Source organism: Aegilops tauschii, chromosome 1, assembly GCF_002575655.3.
Source record: "Aegilops tauschii subsp. strangulata cultivar AL8/78 chromosome 1, Aet v6.0, whole genome shotgun sequence".
Classification (NCBI taxonomy): domain Eukaryota; kingdom Viridiplantae; phylum Streptophyta; class Magnoliopsida; order Poales; family Poaceae; genus Aegilops; species Aegilops tauschii.
Window position 1 is genome coordinate 356,619,225 of NC_053035.3, and position 16,509 is coordinate 356,635,733.

Genomic DNA, 16,509 nt, shown 5'->3' on the forward strand with positions numbered 1-16,509 from the left:
CGCTTCTACCACGGTTTTTTCCGTCATGGACGGCCCAAAGAATGTCATGCAGCTGCGTCTCCGGCCCGCCCAGGATGAAAAGCCCATTTTTTGTCATAGAAGTAGGAGCCCACCACATCTATGATGATACCGGGTTTTGTCACAATTATCGTCATAGAAATGTCATATGTATGACAGAAAAAAAATTCGTTTGGCCCAAAATGTCACGGATGTGTCTTTTTTTTGTAGTGGGATGCACAAGCTTACCGGATTATGCTGGATCAGAGTGCGTCGAACGAAGTCCTGAAGAGGAGGCACCGATCTCGCCTGCCACCGGTTTATGACGCTAGAAATCTCTTTAACACCCCAGGGGCAGGAACCAGTAATCTGCCAGTGGTAAACCGGGCAGAGGCACCCGGAGCAGGGGCGCCAGTTCAGCCACGTTTGGTGGATCCGCCTCGTCAGAACAACGTTGTGGTACCTCATGTCCCCACACCACCGCGTCATTATTCTAACCCAAAGGACAACATTGTCGCTGTCGCTTCACGGCTGGCGGCCATCCCGATCGAAGGCGATTCTCCAGCAGCGGTCGAGACGGGTCGAGTTAAGGAGCTTCTTCAGACAGCCCTGATTCAACAGGAGGCTTATTCGTATAGTCGCGATCGGATTCATTCCACTCCCCGTCCAAGCTGGAGTTACAGCAGGCGTATGGTTGAACCAGCAGTGTCAAGCAATGCGCGGAACCGTGATCCGCCCCGTGGCCATAACCCGGCGGGTGGTGCCGGTGATGCTCAGGATGTGGTGAACCGGGCTCGGGCACGCAGAGAGGCCGAGTTAGCAGTGCAGCACGAGGTCCGTCAGCTCACTCTGGTTCGTCCAACCACATCGGTGGAACTAGGAGTTACCTCTAGTTCCTTGGGAGTGCCATGTCTTGTCCCGGCGTTGCGCAATGTGTGCCCGCCCAAAGATTTCAAGGGCCCGCGCGGGGGCCGAATTACACCGCTGATTTATCCCCTAAAACATGGGTTGAAAGCTGTGTGATGGCCATCGAGATGAAAGACGTGGATGATGCGGCATGTGCGAAGTACTTCACCATGATGTTAGAAGGAACGGCCCGCACTTGGCTAAAGAGTTTACCGGCTAATTCTATCAGGTCATGGGCTAAGTTGAGAGCCCGGTTTGTTCAGAATTTCAAGGATACATGCAAGCAGCCCATGTCAATTGTGGACTTAGCTGCCTGTGTCCAGGAGGAAGGAGAGTCAACAACCCATTGGGTGCGCCGGCTTTCGGAGATTTTGCATTCATCACACCGCATCAACGCTGACACCGCAGTTTTAACATTGGAAGGCAATTGCCGATTTCAGCCCTTGAAGTTGAAGTTGGGACGGCTCAAACTTCATTGTAATGACATGGTAACCCTTATGGCTGCACTGGTGAAGTATGCCGACTCTGATAGTACCAAGGATCTTGAGTCTGATGATGACAAGACAGGGAAGGGAAAGAAGAGTGGCAACACCAAGGGGCAGCACCACAACCCGGCGGGTCATGGAAACGGCAGCAAGCGTAAAGCGGACCACGGTTTAGATTTTGTGGCTAACACTAATACGCATCAAAGGGCCAGCGGCGTAAGGGTAAACCGCCCCGGCGGAATGGAATGCCGAATCCTAATCCGGACCGATTGTCGTATCTGTTGAACCAGCCCTATCCAAAGCATGGGACGAAGGAGGAACCATCTACACACCTCTGGAAAGATTGTTATATCATGCAAGAGTTCAAATTTTTTGAATCTTTCCGGTATGATCATGGATCAGGAGGCAGTTCAGGCGGAGGAAATTCCGGTTCAGGATTCCATGGCAATCAGGGTGGACATAACAATCAAGTAATCAGGGTAATCAAAGTGGCTATAATCATCAGGGCAGTCAGCAGCAGCAGCAGTCGGGTTACCAGAGCAACCCGAAGCAGTTGAATAGCGGACAGTATCATGTCTTCACCACTAGCTTGGACAAGTGCGATCAGAAGCTTCATAAAAGGATGGTGAATGCCATTGAACCGGCGGTGCCCCATTATTTGCGCTGGTCCGAGCAGCCCATTGTGTGGAGTAGAGACGATCATCCACCCCGGGCTGACAATCCGGGTCATCTGGCTCTGGTGGTGGCACCTCAGGTGGGAGGTTATAAGTTCACTAAGGTACTCATGGATGGAGGGAGTAGTATCAATATCCTTTATTATGAAACTTTCCGTCGCATGGGGCTAACAGATAAAAATCTTAAACCATCCAATATGGTGTTCCATGGTGTGGTGCCTGGTAAGTCGGCGTATCCTGTTGGTAAGATAGCCCTGGAGGTGGCTTTTGGAGATGAGCATGACTCGAGATCGGAAACCTTGACCTTTGAAGTGGTGAAAATCCAAAGCCCGTATCATGCCCTATTTGGACGGCCAGCTTATGCCAAGTTTATGGCACGGCCTCGTTATGTCTATCTACAGCTCAAGATGATGGGTCACAAGGGAACTATAACCATGCATGGAAGCCACAAGATTGCTCTGGAGTGTGCGGAAGGTGATGCGGCTTATGCTGAGTCAGCTTGTTCAACAGAGGAGTTGAAGTTTTACAAAGACAATGTTGATCCGGCAGATATGACTTCGTTGAAGAAACCAACTACGGAGCATGATCCGGCCCTGAAGTTTAAATCGGCTGATGAGACTAAACTTGTTGACTTCGTGCCGGGCGATTCGTCCAAGCAGTTTAGCATCAGCGCTAACTTGGATCTGAAATAGGAAAGCGCGCTCATCGAGTTCATCCGTGAGAATCGGGACATCTTTGCATGGAAGCCTTCTGAGATGCCTGGTGTACCGAGAGAACTCGCTGAGCACATTGATCCTAAGTACAAACCGGTCAAGCAGTTTCTCCGCCGGTTCAGTGAAGAAATACGCAAAGATATTGGAGAAGTAGCCAGGCTCTTGGCAGCTGGATTTATGGTTGAAGTATTCCATCCTGAGTGGTTGGCTAATCCGGTGCTGGTCCTCAAGAAGAATGGCACTTGGCGTATGTGTGTGGATTACACAGATCTCAACAAAGCTTGTCCGGCAGATCCTTTTGCCCTCCCCCGTATTGATCAGATTATTGATGCTACGGCGGGTTGTGAGCGGTTAAGTTTTTTGGATGCATATTCTGGTTATCATCAGATCAAGATGGCAGTTAAGGACCAGGAGAAGACGGCCTTCATAACTCCCTTTGGAGCCTTCTGCTATGTGTCCATGCCCTTTGGGCTCAAGAGTGCACAGGCAACTTATCAACGGTGTGTGCAGAATTGTCTTCATAAACAGATCGGCCGCAATGTTCACACCTATGTGGATGATATTGTGGTGAAATCAAGGAAAAAGGAGACATTGATTGATGACTTGAAGGAAACCTTTAATAACCTGCGGGTTTATAAATTGATGCTTAATCCGGCCAAGTGCGTCTTTGGTGTACCTGCAAGCAAGCTCTTGGGTTTTTTGGTGTCTAACAGGGGCATTGAAGCTAATCTGGAAAAGATCAAGGCCATCACCTCCCTGGCTAAACCAAAGTGTATCAATGATGTTCAACGCCTGGCAGGCCGGATTGCCGCGTTGAGCCGGTTTGTCAGTCATCTTGGTGAGAAGGCCATTCCTTTGTATCAGATGCTGAAGAAAACGGATAACTTCGTCTGGAGTGACGCCGCTAATGAAGCATTTGAGGACTTAAAGCGGCAGCTAGCTAATCCGCCGATTCTCGCTGCTCCGGTTGATAAAGAACCGTTGCTGCTATATGTGGCAGCTAACACTCGGGCTGTTAGTGTGGCTATTGTGGTGGAGCGCAAGGAGGCGGGAAAGGAATATCCGGTTCAGCGGCCGGTTTACTATATTAGTGAGGTACTCATTGAATCCAAGCAGAGGTACCCGCATTGGCAAAAATTGGTGTATGGGGTTTTCATGGCAAGCCGGAAGCTTAAGCAGTATTTCCAAGGTCATCCCATCACGGTGGTAGCTTTGCTCCTTTGGGGGATATAATCCAGAATAAGGAGGCAACTGGTCGAATTGCTAAATGGGCTATCGAGCTCGGGCCTCACGGGTTGAAATACATACCCCAAACGGCAATCAAATCTCAGGCACTTGTGGATTTCATCAATGATTGGACAGAATTACAAGTGCCGGAAGAGAAGCCGGGTCACACTTATTGGACTATTCATTTTGATGGGTCCAGGCAATTGGAGGGCTCGGGGGCTGGAGTCGTGTCAACTTCCCCACAAGGTGATAAGTTTTGTTATGTTCTCCGTTTGATGTTCCCTTGCACTAATAATGCAGCTGAATATGAGGCCTTACTCCATGGTCTACGGATGGCCAAGGAGATGAATCTCAGCCGAGTTAAATGCTTCCGTGACTCAGATCTGGTGGCTCAACAAGTGTCTGGCACTTGGGATTCCAAGGACCCATTGATGGCAGCATATCGTCGTGAGGTGGATATTGTTGCAGGTCACTTCAAAGGTTATCAGGTGGATCATGTGGACCGGCGGAAGAATGAAGCGGCAGACGCTTTAAGCCGCCTGGGTTCCCAACGTAAACCGGTTCCACCTAATGTTTTCCTGGACGTTTTGCATAATCCGTCCGTCAAGCTCCATGGTGAAGAGGATTTGGCTGTTCCTGATCCGGAGGCTCAGTTGGTGGCAGCTCTACGTATTATCCCGGATTGGACGGTTCTGTATCTGGCGTATATAAACCAGGGCGAGTTACCAGAGGATGAAACTTTGGCCAGACAGATAACCCGGCGGTCCAAGTCCATGACTATTATCAATGGAGAGTTACATCATTGCAGTGTGACAGGGGTGTTTCAACGATGTGTATCTCTTGAGGAAGGCCGTGAAATTCTGCATGAGATCCACGAAGGAGATTGTGGGCACCACGCCGGTTCAAGATCTTTGGTGGCCAAGGCGTTTCGTCACGGTTTTTATTGGTTGACAGCTCATGCTGATGCCGAGGACTTGGTTAAAAGATGTGATGGCTGTCAAAAATTCTCACGGCGTGTTCATGTACGAGCTCAAGAATTGAGGATGATTCCAATCACCTGGCCGTTTGCAACTTGGGGGCTGGATATGGTTGGGCCTTTCAAGAGGTCCAAGGACAAGAAGACCCACCTTTTGGTGGCAGTCGATAAGTTCACAAAATGGGTGGAGGCAGAGCCAGTTAGTAAGTGTGATGCAGCCACGGCAGTTCAATTCATCAAAAAGGTGATCTTCCGGTTTGGCTTTCCACATAGCATTATAACAGACAATGGTACCAATCTGTCAAAGGGTGCCATGAAGGAGTTCTGGTAACGTGAGCACATCCGGCTTGACGTGTCATCAGTGGCTCACCCCCAGTCCAATGGTCAAGCGGAGAGGGCCAATCAAGAGATCTTGAGAGGCATCAAACCTCGGCTTATGGTTCCTTTGCAACGGACGCCGGGTTGTTGGGTTGAGGAGTTACCTTCAGTATTATGGAGCATCAATACCACACCCAACAGATCAACAGGCTACACACTGTTCTTCATGGTTTATGGAGCGGAAGCGGTTCTTCCTAGTGACATCCGTCATGACTCGCCTCATGTAGCGGCATATGTTGAAGCGGATAACGAGAAGGCACGGCGGGAAGCTCTTGACCTGTTAGATGAGGAGCGTGACATGGCGGCAGCCCGTTCAGCGATTTATCAACAAGATCTGCGTCGTCATCATAGCCGCCGGGTTAGAACCAGAACCTTTCAAGAAGGAGATTTGGTGCTTCGACTCATCCAGGATCAGACGGATATGCACAAGCTATCCCCCCCCTTGGGAAGGGCCTTTTGTGGTCAGCAAGGATTTGCACAATGGGTCGTACTACCTAATCAATGTTTGAGAGCGCAAAGACTCATGTAAATCGGCGGAGGAGACCAACCGGCCATGGAATATTGCTCATCTTCGGCCCTACTATACTTGAACTACAGGCTCTGCTTATGTACATATTATGACATTGTATATATTATGATCAATATAATAAACCGGAACCTCGGCTAAAGCGGGGTATCTGTTGTTTTCTTACATCACGTGTGGTTACATGGAGCTTACAAAGTAGTGTCCGGTTTACCCCTTGATTTAGCTTCTTAAAGCTTGATATCAGATCATTTGGGGGCTTGGTCGTATCCGAACCATAGCTACACCTCTTGATCGGCGTAATGCCACAGCATCACTTGAGAGCATGGTCGAACCCGAACCATGACTACGCCTCTTGATCCGCGTAAAGCCACAGAATCACTTGGGGGTTGGTCGTATCCGAACCATAGCCACGCCTCTTCATCGGTGTAATGCCACAGCATCACTTGGGAGCATGGTCGAACCTGAACCATGACTACGCCTCTTGATCGGCGTAAAGCCACAGAATCACTTGGGGGCTTGGTCGAACCCGAACCATAGCAATGCCTTTTGATCGGCGTAATGCCACAGCATCATTCGGGGGCTTGGTCGAACCCGAACCATAGCAACACCTCTTGATCAAATTTGGGGCCTGGCAGCCCGTGAAAAGCCTCGACTACAATGGTTTTATTTGCCTTTTGCTAAGTTTCTTTTTCTTTTGCTAAGATTTGTGATGTTTTCAAACCAGTGTTTATCAACCCAGTTGGGCTGTCAACTACAAGTTGTCAGTACATGACCAAGTTATAATCCGGAGACTATCAGCCCGGTCTGGTTTTGACTTATAGTCACCAGTATGGAATAAGCCGGTGTTTTTCACAACCCGGAACGGTTTTTTTGTGCAAACCAGCATTATATAGCAGGAGATGTTTTTACTCCGGATTAAGGTTATTACCTTCATTACAAGGTTGGTCAGCCAACACTATGCCTAAAGGTCGCAGGTATCATATATTTCCATACTTGGTTATCTTTTACAACCTTGGTTATAAAACTTGGTCATTTATATAGTTGGGCATCATGACCCGCCCGGTCCTAAACCGCGAGAGCATTTTAAGCTTTTTATCTGCAGGAACAATTGGAATAAAAAGCTATGGATTATGAACATCATATCTCAAAGCATGGCAGATTAACACGCATCAGTTGCAGATAAATATGCACGAAGGCATAACAGATCAACTGTTTTAATTAGCCTATTACAAGGCGTTTCAGTACTCAAAGGAATAATTGTTTCTCAATAAACATTGCAGTATGGAAGGATAAACCGGACACCGGGTTATGATCACTGAGCAGCTTGACCTGACGGCTGCGGGTCATCTTGCACCGGTTCTTCTTCTTCGTCCCTACCCAGCGGCTGGAAGTCAACAGTTGTCCAGTCGATCCCAGTTAAAGCTTGGAACATAGCTTCGTCGCTTATAAGGGTGGACGGTTCAATATCAGGGGCATAAGTGTGCTTACGGATTGGAGGGATCAGGCTTTGAGTTTCAAGAGTTGGTGCAGCAACCCGCTTGTTGTTGATATCATAACTCGCCTGATAATGTGAAAGATCAGCTTCTTCAGCAAGTTGACAAGCCAGTGGACGTACTTCCCGGTTTATGGCGCGGAGATCTTCAGTGCAAAATTCTGATCTGTCCTCTTTCAAGCTTGGGCACCCATGCTTTTGCCCGGGTTAGCACGGTCAGAGCGCCAGCCCTTGCAGCAGACCTCTTCAGATCTTCTATCCGGGCAGGCATCATAGATAGCGTGTCCCAATCCGCCCGCTCTTTGTTGGAGCCCTCTTTCAGTTTCTCCATAGCGCCTAGAGTGTGGGTCAACTCTTCCTTCGCTTTGGATGCTTCAGATTGCTGGGTTTTGATGTTCTCCTGCAGATCAGCGGGTTGGCGTTCCTTCTTGCTCAGCTCCGCCTGTAAAGAGACAGATACATAATGAGTTGATAGTACATATTTGAAGCACCAAGCACATAACAAGTTATGCCCTTAGTACTTGGGGGCTAATGCATATTGGCGTTTACTCAGAAATTTTTACAAGTCCCAAACACAATACAAGTATTAAGCTTGGTACTTGGGGGCTAATGTGTGTTTGCTCAAAAAGCTGTTGATATGGGAATTCTTCTACAGTCCCGGTTCATCTTTATAAAGTTAAACCGGCCCTTGGAGACTATACCAGCGAAAGAGAAGTATGGCAAATTATAAGGAACCGGTTCATCTTAATAAGGTAATCCGGTCCCTGGAGGCTAAATAGGCAAGGTTAAGTTATGACAAAAGTCCCGGTTTAGATTGGTATCATAAACCGTCATTTGGGAGCTACTAAGAGCCGATGAACTGAAATTGGACAAAGGAGAAAAATAGTAGTTACCTCATATCGCTCCTTCATCAAGTTTGCCAAACTAGCTTCATAGTCGCGACTGGTATACAGACGGTTCAAGAAGCCAGAGTGAATATCTTGAACATTGAGCTTGGCAAAGCTTGATAAATCGGCATTCCATTTGCCTTTGCTGATAGCAGAGAGGTCATCCTTGGCAGTATGCTTTGACAAAGCTACAGGGTTGCCTGGAGTGGAGTGGCCAGTGCCAGTAATCATAACATCATCATCTTGTTCATCCGCAGCTCTTGCCGGAGTTGGCAGTTTATCAGTGTCCTTCATTGGACTGACCGGTTTGTCACCAGTTCGGACAGGGCTGGTTGGCCGGTCTGCATGACTTGTAATATCAACTTGCACTTGTTCAGCAAGGAAATCATGGTCTTGAAGCGGCGGATCATGAAGCATGGCGTCAGCCTCGGTTCCTTCCAGATCTGGAGTTGTTTCCGGTTCAGCAGCTACATTTTCATCAGCCGGTTTGTTCAACTGAGCTTTCTTGCTACATTTTCATCAGCCGGTTTGCTTCGACAAGACGTGCCAATAAAACCGCCTCGCGATACGTGCAGTGGCAGGCTGGGAGAAACGGTTCGAATAATGACCGGGTCGTGGTGTGATGCCGCATTATGAAAAGTTGTCAACAGATTAGATTTGTGGAAATATTATTCTCCCTACGGCGGTATGTGGAATTTGTTTTGCAGAGCCGGACACTATCCTTGTGTTCAAAATCTTCTATGGAATATTTGGAGGAGGAACCCGCCTTGCAATGCCGAAGACAATCTGCCCGCCGGACTCATCGTCATTGAAGCCTGGTTCAGGGGCTACTGAGGGAGTCCTGGATTAGGGGGTCCTCGAACAGCCGGACTGTTGGACTATCAAGATACAAGATTGAAGACTTCGTCCCGTGTCCGGATGGGACTCTCCTTGGCGTGGAGGGCAAGCTTGGCAATACAGATATGTAGATCTCCTCCCTTGTAACCCACTCTGTGTAACCCTAGCCCCCTCCGGTGTCTATATAAACCGGAGGGTTTAGTCCGTAGGACAACAACAATCATACCATAGGCTAGCTTCTAGGGTTTAGCCTCTACGATCTCGTGGTAGATCAACTCTTGTAATACTCGTATCATCAAGATCAATCAAGTAGGAAGTAGGGTATTACCTCCATCGAGAGGGCCCGAACCTGGGTAAACATCATGTCCCCGCCTCCTGTTACCATCCGCCTTAGACACACAGTTCGGGACCCCCTACCCGAGATCCGCCGGTTTTGACACCGACAGACGCCTCAATTTTTGGGCCTGACAGACATGCACAAAAGATTCTTTGTGATGTCATGCTTGAGCTCCGGAAATTTGGGAGATGACATCATATTTCAAAGAGGTAGAAAAATTCAAGTGTGGAAGTATCATAAGCCGAAACACATGACCCGGTCACGACACAAATTTAACAGGGGAGGAATCATTATCAATCTGAAGATTAACATGGATGAATCCAAGTCAATCTGGGGGATAATGTTGGGGTTATAACCCCATGGTATGACCCGCCCGTTCAGGGCATGGTTATCCGGTGGCGGCCTCACAAATAAGACTTAACATGGGCTGTGGTGATTAAGACCTCAAGGCCCATGGGGCGACTCGTAGAGTGGGCTGGCTCATGTCCCAGCGCCAGAGGCAGCGACTCCTCGAAGGACGTCGTAATTCCCTTACTTGGGAAGTAAGGCGAGTAGGAAACTAATTAGGGCATGGGTCGTAGTACGACTGTCGTGGAATTGTCACGGCAGATGTCCTTGAGCTAGGACTTAGTCGTGGAGCCATCGCAACTAGGAAGCTTGAAGGGGTTATGCGGGATAAGGAACACGAGGGTTTATACTGGTTCGGCCCCTTACGGTGAAGGTAAAAGCCTACGTCCGGTTTGGGGTGATATTGATTAGGGTTACGATCGCCAGGAATTAAACAACTATCCCCGGCTCTCGATCAGATTGTTGTCGCCTTCAATCCGCTGCCGGGTCGTCCCTTTATATAAGGAGGCTGACGCCCAGCAGCCCTTAGAGTCCCGGCCGGCTTATAAGAGTATCCGGCTCGGACTCTAAACTATACTTGCCTTACGCTACAAGTTCTACGATAATAATAATTATAACTACGGGCCTTAAGCCATATCCGGGTCTCAGCCCATCTCCGGCCCATCGTCTTGAAACTTGGCTCCCGGCTTCTGGCAACAACCGTACGAGTAAACCGGCCCCTCCTGGCGGGTGACTCTAAGGTCCATATCCTCAACATTAGGCCCCAGATTGATTTGAGCCAGCTCATGTCAATCTTCAACTCTTCTGACAGAAAAAATCTCCGGCTTACCATTCATATGAAGGCCATAACCCGGAGTGATGTCATCCTCTGGACTCCGGATAATTCGCCATGACGTCATCCTCCATTAAGTCCGTTTTTTACTCCGCCAGATCCGCAACGGATCTTTGCTTTACTGTCATTCCGAAAATCGAGGCGTCGTGGGGGGGAGATAATCACGCCACGGTCTCCTTGAATCTCGCGCCCACTTATGACCTCGCCTTATAAATAGGCCGGCCCAACGGGTCCTTCTCACGCCCTCTTCTTCCTCCTCGCGCCGTCGCTCCTCTGCCAGAGCTCTGCCACTGCCGCCGCCGTCGCGCCCCTGGTCTTCATCAACCCGGCCGCTGCATCACCCTGACTCGGACCAGATAACGGCGGCGACTTCCGCTCTTCTCCAACTCCGGTGAGTCTCCTTTGCCCTGTCAGATAGATCTACCGTAGGGTTCGTCGGTGTTCTTCGTGTTCATCGCCATTGGCACAAACCTCAGTAGTTCTCATAGCCACTGTACTTAATCGATCTTTAACCTTGCATAGAGTTAGTGCGGTAGCTGTTTAAGCCTCATTTCAAGTACCAGTAGATCTCCTTCCACTGTATAGATGCCTCATTCGAGCTCAAGAACTTCCCTGCGTCCGCATTTTAGGTCTAGAAAATTTTCTTTGCTCCGACCATTTTGATCCGAAAAAGTTACGGTAGTATGCGAAAACCTGTTTTACCACACTTAGTAAAAACTGCAACCATTGAAACTTGGCGGCTTACATTTCCGGCTTAAAGAGAACCATGCTCTGTAGAATCCTCCGGCTTAACTGTAGTAAAGCCGTAAATAACCAATTTACTCTGAATCCCCCTGCGTCTTAAATAACCCACCGTATCTGAATATATATCATTAGTCCCCTTCATAAGCCGCCACCTTAATTTGAACGATAGATTCCGGCTTACAATTAACCCGGACACCTTTCTCTTTATCATAGACCACCAACCTTCACCATGCCTCCCAAGGCTCCTATCACTTGCAACTGGATGAGGCCCAACATCACCGACGAGACCCTGGCCAATTTCGTTAAGTCCGGATACTTGCCTAAGAAGGAAAACATGTCCTACCGTGCCCCTGACCCGTCGGAAGAGAGACCACAGCCAACGGACGGGGAGGTAGTGATCTTTGCAGACCATATGAGCCGGGGCTTCGCACCGCCCGGCTCAAAGTTTTTCAGGGACGTGCTCAACTTCTTTGACCTACGGCCTCAGGATATAGGACCCAACTCCGTATCCAACATCTGCAACTTCCAAGTCTTTTGCGAAGTGTACCTTGGAGAAGAGCCCAGTTTGCTGCTTTTCAGAGAACTGTTCTACTTAAACCGCCAAAATGAGTGTGCCAACGGGCCAAGTCTAGAGTTAGGCGGCATCTCCATCCAGCGGCGTAGGGACTATCTGTTCCCTTACGCAGAGCCGCCGAGCCACCCTAAGGACTGGAATATGACTTGGTTCTACTGCCAAGATACGTCCCCGGCTGACGAGAACCCGCTGCCCGGCTTTCGCCCAACGGGCCTAGAACCGACTCATCCGCTATCCGACAAACTGACTGCCGCGGAACGCCAGCCTCTGCTTGCAACGATCAATAAGATCAAGGCCCTGCTAGGCAATGGTCTGAACGGAATTGATCTGGTCCGGGTCTGGATCTCATGGCGGGTGATCCCATTGAGCCGCCGCCCCGGCTTAATGTGTGAGTACACCGGGCGAAAGGATGACCCGCAGAGGCACAGTCGCAATGATCTTCTAGAAGACGTTGCAGAGGAAGAGACCAAGGCTCTTCTAAACGAGAGCTTGGCAGACTGCGGAAGAACCGGGCTAGCCCCCTTCTGCAAGACCAATCCAGCCCCAGCGGTAAGCCGCTGAGTTTAACTTTTATCTTCGTCTGCATATAACCTTCAACTGAACCGTTTTAAGAATCAATCATTGTATCTCTCAGGCTGATGATAAATTCTGGCGGGTCAAATATGACCATGAGGCGGCCAAGAAGGCCAGGAAGGCAAAGAAAGCCGCCAAGAAAGCCGCCCCTCGCAAAAAGGGAAGCAGACCCACTGCTTCGGAGCTACTGCAATTAAGCGACAGCTCCGAGTCAGAGGTAATCCTTAAACCTTTAAATTCTTGCTATATTTGTTGTTTGTTGCTGTGCGCCTTATCAACACTTTGCTTATTGACAGGATGACACCGGCGCTAGTAACCCGGTGGTTGAAGAGGTAATGTCACTTTCCTCCGACTCGGAGCCTTTGCCACAGCTTAAAGTCCGAAGAGTAACCCGGAAAGTAAGCTTTTCACATCCATTAGCTCATCAAGACCCTCAATTTCTTTTGAAGCAGCAGGTTCACGAAAGCCGGCGTCACACCCGGGCCCGCAAGGACACCGACCTCTCCGCCGGGTTACCCGACGCAACAAGGAAGCGTCGCACTGAGGTTTTTTCTCACCTGTACCCTTTTCATCCGTTGGCGGGTGTTATCCGTCAGCCACTCAACTCTTCTGACTCCAATTATCAGGAGACCTCCCCCTCTTCGGGTGACTCCATGCAGTCAAGTCTGCCGGCCTTCAAGACTGCACCCGGGTAATAAGAATCTCCTTACATTATCTGTCTGTACTTACTCTTTGTGTGCCTAACACTTCTGCCTTTTCAGCGCCCAGGAAAAGCTCACCAAAAGAGCAAAGAAGACCAGGTCAGCCGGAGTGCCAGACTTGCCTGAACCGGAGGCGACGGCTCAAGAGCAGCCAACTGCCTCCGCCCCCGAAGCCACCACTCCAATGGACACGGCGCCTGAGGCCCCTGCCCCGACTACCAAGACAACGACCGAAGCTTCGGTTAATCCGGAGGCCTCCGGCTCAGCTCCACCAGCAGACGACCCGGACGTGATCATCACCCGGACGGAATTCGTTGAGCCGGGGAGACCAACCGCGTTGGCCAAATGCTCCGCGAAGGGGGAGTTACTGCAGCCCCACCGGGTGAACCTGGACCTCTCTGGCTACACCGACTTGAGCATTGGAGAGCTCGTCTCTGGCTACATCAGCCAAGTCCACAAGAGCCGGGACGCCGAGGTTGCCATGGTCAACCAGATCCAACAAAAATCCGAGGTACCCTTCTGCTGTCTTCTTACTTTACTGCATAGTTACCTTTGCCATGCTAGCCCCCGAGTCGATGACTTATACTTGAATATGTTGTAGACTTAGGTTCCGGCCTACTCAACTGAGCCGGCAGTACGTAGATAGATACGTTCAATATGCATTAGCCCCCAAGTGCCAAGTGCCTTTGCTTGGAAAGCGCTTGGGACTTATATAACAACTGTTAATTAACCCGGAAATACATGCAGGCTATTGGCAAGAAACTAGAGGCGGACCTTGCGGATCTCAAGAGCCGGCTAAAGATGCAGGAGATGGAGACCCGGAAGGCAAACGCCAAGTTTGTATCCAGCATCGCCACTCAAGAAAAGTTGAAGACCGAGTTTGATGCTGAGAGGAAAGCCTGGGTCGGAGAGAAGGCCGCACTGGTAACCCGGGCGGAACAGGCGGAGAAGGCCCTCACTGAGAAGACCGCTGAGCTCTCCGGCCTAAAGCGCCAGGTTTCCCAAATGGTGGCTGCTATCTTCGGTAAGTCGCCTCACCGGCTTTCATCAAGTCTGTATATGTCATGATTCATCCTTCTCACCGGCTTATCTGATCTTGTTAAACAGGTCCCAGGGGTGCCAACCTCAACCAGAGCGTGGTCACCAAGTTAAAGGCCGTGTACACCCTGGTGGAACAGCTCTACACCGGGTCACAGCGTGCCTTAGCTGTGGTGGCCCTATCCAACGAGGTGCCAGCTCATCTGGCCGAAGTCCTGCGCCGGCTCGCTCTTCTGCCACAGCGGATCCAGGAGTTACAACGGGCCTCCGCGAGAGCCAGAGCAATCGCCGCGCTGAGCCGGGCCAAAGCATTCCTGCCGGAGCTAGACCCGGCAGACATCGCCCTGGGTTACCCAAGCCTGAAGGAAGACGGCTCAGCCTTCGACCAGAAGGACTTCGCGGCATGTGTGAAGGCTGTACGCCCGGTGGCCACCCTCATCGGGAACGACACCGACTTGACCAAGTACCAGCCGGGTTATGATGCGGAGAATCAGAGGATTCCAACCCCTCGCTATGAAGCCCTCAACCTGATCCCGCCGGCTCGTCAGCACACCTTCGCCCCGGAGATTGACCCGGCCGGGTTAATTGACGAAGAAGCCCAGTTCGAAGCTCTCAGCGGCATCGACTGGAAATCATCAACCTTCGAGGTCTTGGGATCAACCGGAGGAGAAGACAGGAATGAGCCGGGGACTTCAACTCAGCGGGCAGCATAAGTTAGCTAGCGGCTTATCAAACATTGTTCCATCTTTTAGACTTGAAAAATTATTGTGATGGAGTAAATGCAACAATTTATCTCTGCCGTGTCATCGTGCACGTTTTGAATGCAAAGGCCCTTTGAATTTGTCTCTTTGATGTTTCTCCGGGTCATAATCATCCCTTTGTTTTTCTCAACCTCAAAAGATGCCTTTAAGTATCTGCATAGAAAAGGCAAATCACAAGTCTCGAGGCGGCTTACCGCCCTGAGAATCAGGTGTTTGAGATAAATAACCTGGAATATGAATCAAAAAAGGCTGGTCCTTAATTACACTCTGAACATAGCCAAAATAACACACTTAACAGCCTGTAAACATCTTCTGGTTTAAATAACCCGGGCAGTAAGGTTGACACCTTAACTCTGATTTACTTGCTTTAATGACACCCATGACGAGCAACTAACACTGTAAACCAAAGTTAAGCCGGCAAGTGAGACCCGGCCATGCATACCTCAGAATAAACTTGTGAAAAAGCAGAAGAACTTAGGGGCTTCCGGTTCGAATACGACCAAAGACCCGGCCCCAAGGGGTTAAGCTAAGATTCGGATACGATCATATAGCCCCCAGTGGGTGTGGCGATGCCAATCAAAAGGGTACCGACAGCTATGTTCTCTTTGGTTCGAATACGACCCATGTTTGAACAGGAAGCCCCCAAATGATTCTTAAAATTGTTTAACGACGCTGATTCGATTACGATCCACGTCGGTTCTCAGAGGGGTTAAACTGTGATTCAAATATGACCAAAGGTAACTTCCCAATGAGCTCGGCACTTTGCCAATCAAGTGGGTATCGACAACTATGTTCTCTTTGGTTCGAATACAACCCACGTTTGAACAGGAAGCCCCCAAGTGACCTTACTGATTACGGCTAGACTCGAATACGATCATAAGCCGGATCCTCCTTTAAGTCAGCATGTAAAAAACAACACACGCATATTTGGAGGAGAAAAAAGGACAGAGGTCCTGCTTTATTGCTTATCATAATATATACATGTCTGAGACAAATATGTACACCATGAGAGCCAGTAGCTCAAGTGTAGTAAGGCCGAAGCTGAGCTATGTTCCACGGCCGACGGGTCTCCTCCTCAGATTTACGCGAATCTTTATGCTCCCGAATATCAATGAGGTAATATGACCCGTTGTGCAAGTTCTTGCTGACCACAAAGGGCCCTTCCCAAGGTGGGGATAACTTGTGTGTATCTGTTTGATCCTGGATGAGCCGGAGCACAAGGTCGCCTTCCTGGAAGACCCGGGATTTGACCCGGCGGCTATGATAACGGCGCAGGTCTTGTTGGTAAATCGCTGAACAGGCTGCTGCCACATCACGCTGTTCGTCCAACAAGTCCAGAGCATCTTGGCGCGCCTGTTCATTATCCGTCTCAACATAAGCCGCCACGCGAGGTGACTCGTGACGGATGTCGTTGGGGAGGACTGCTTCTGATCCATAAACCATGAAGAAAGGCGTGAAGCCTGTAGACCTGTTAGGAGTAGTGTTGATGCTCCATAAGACGGA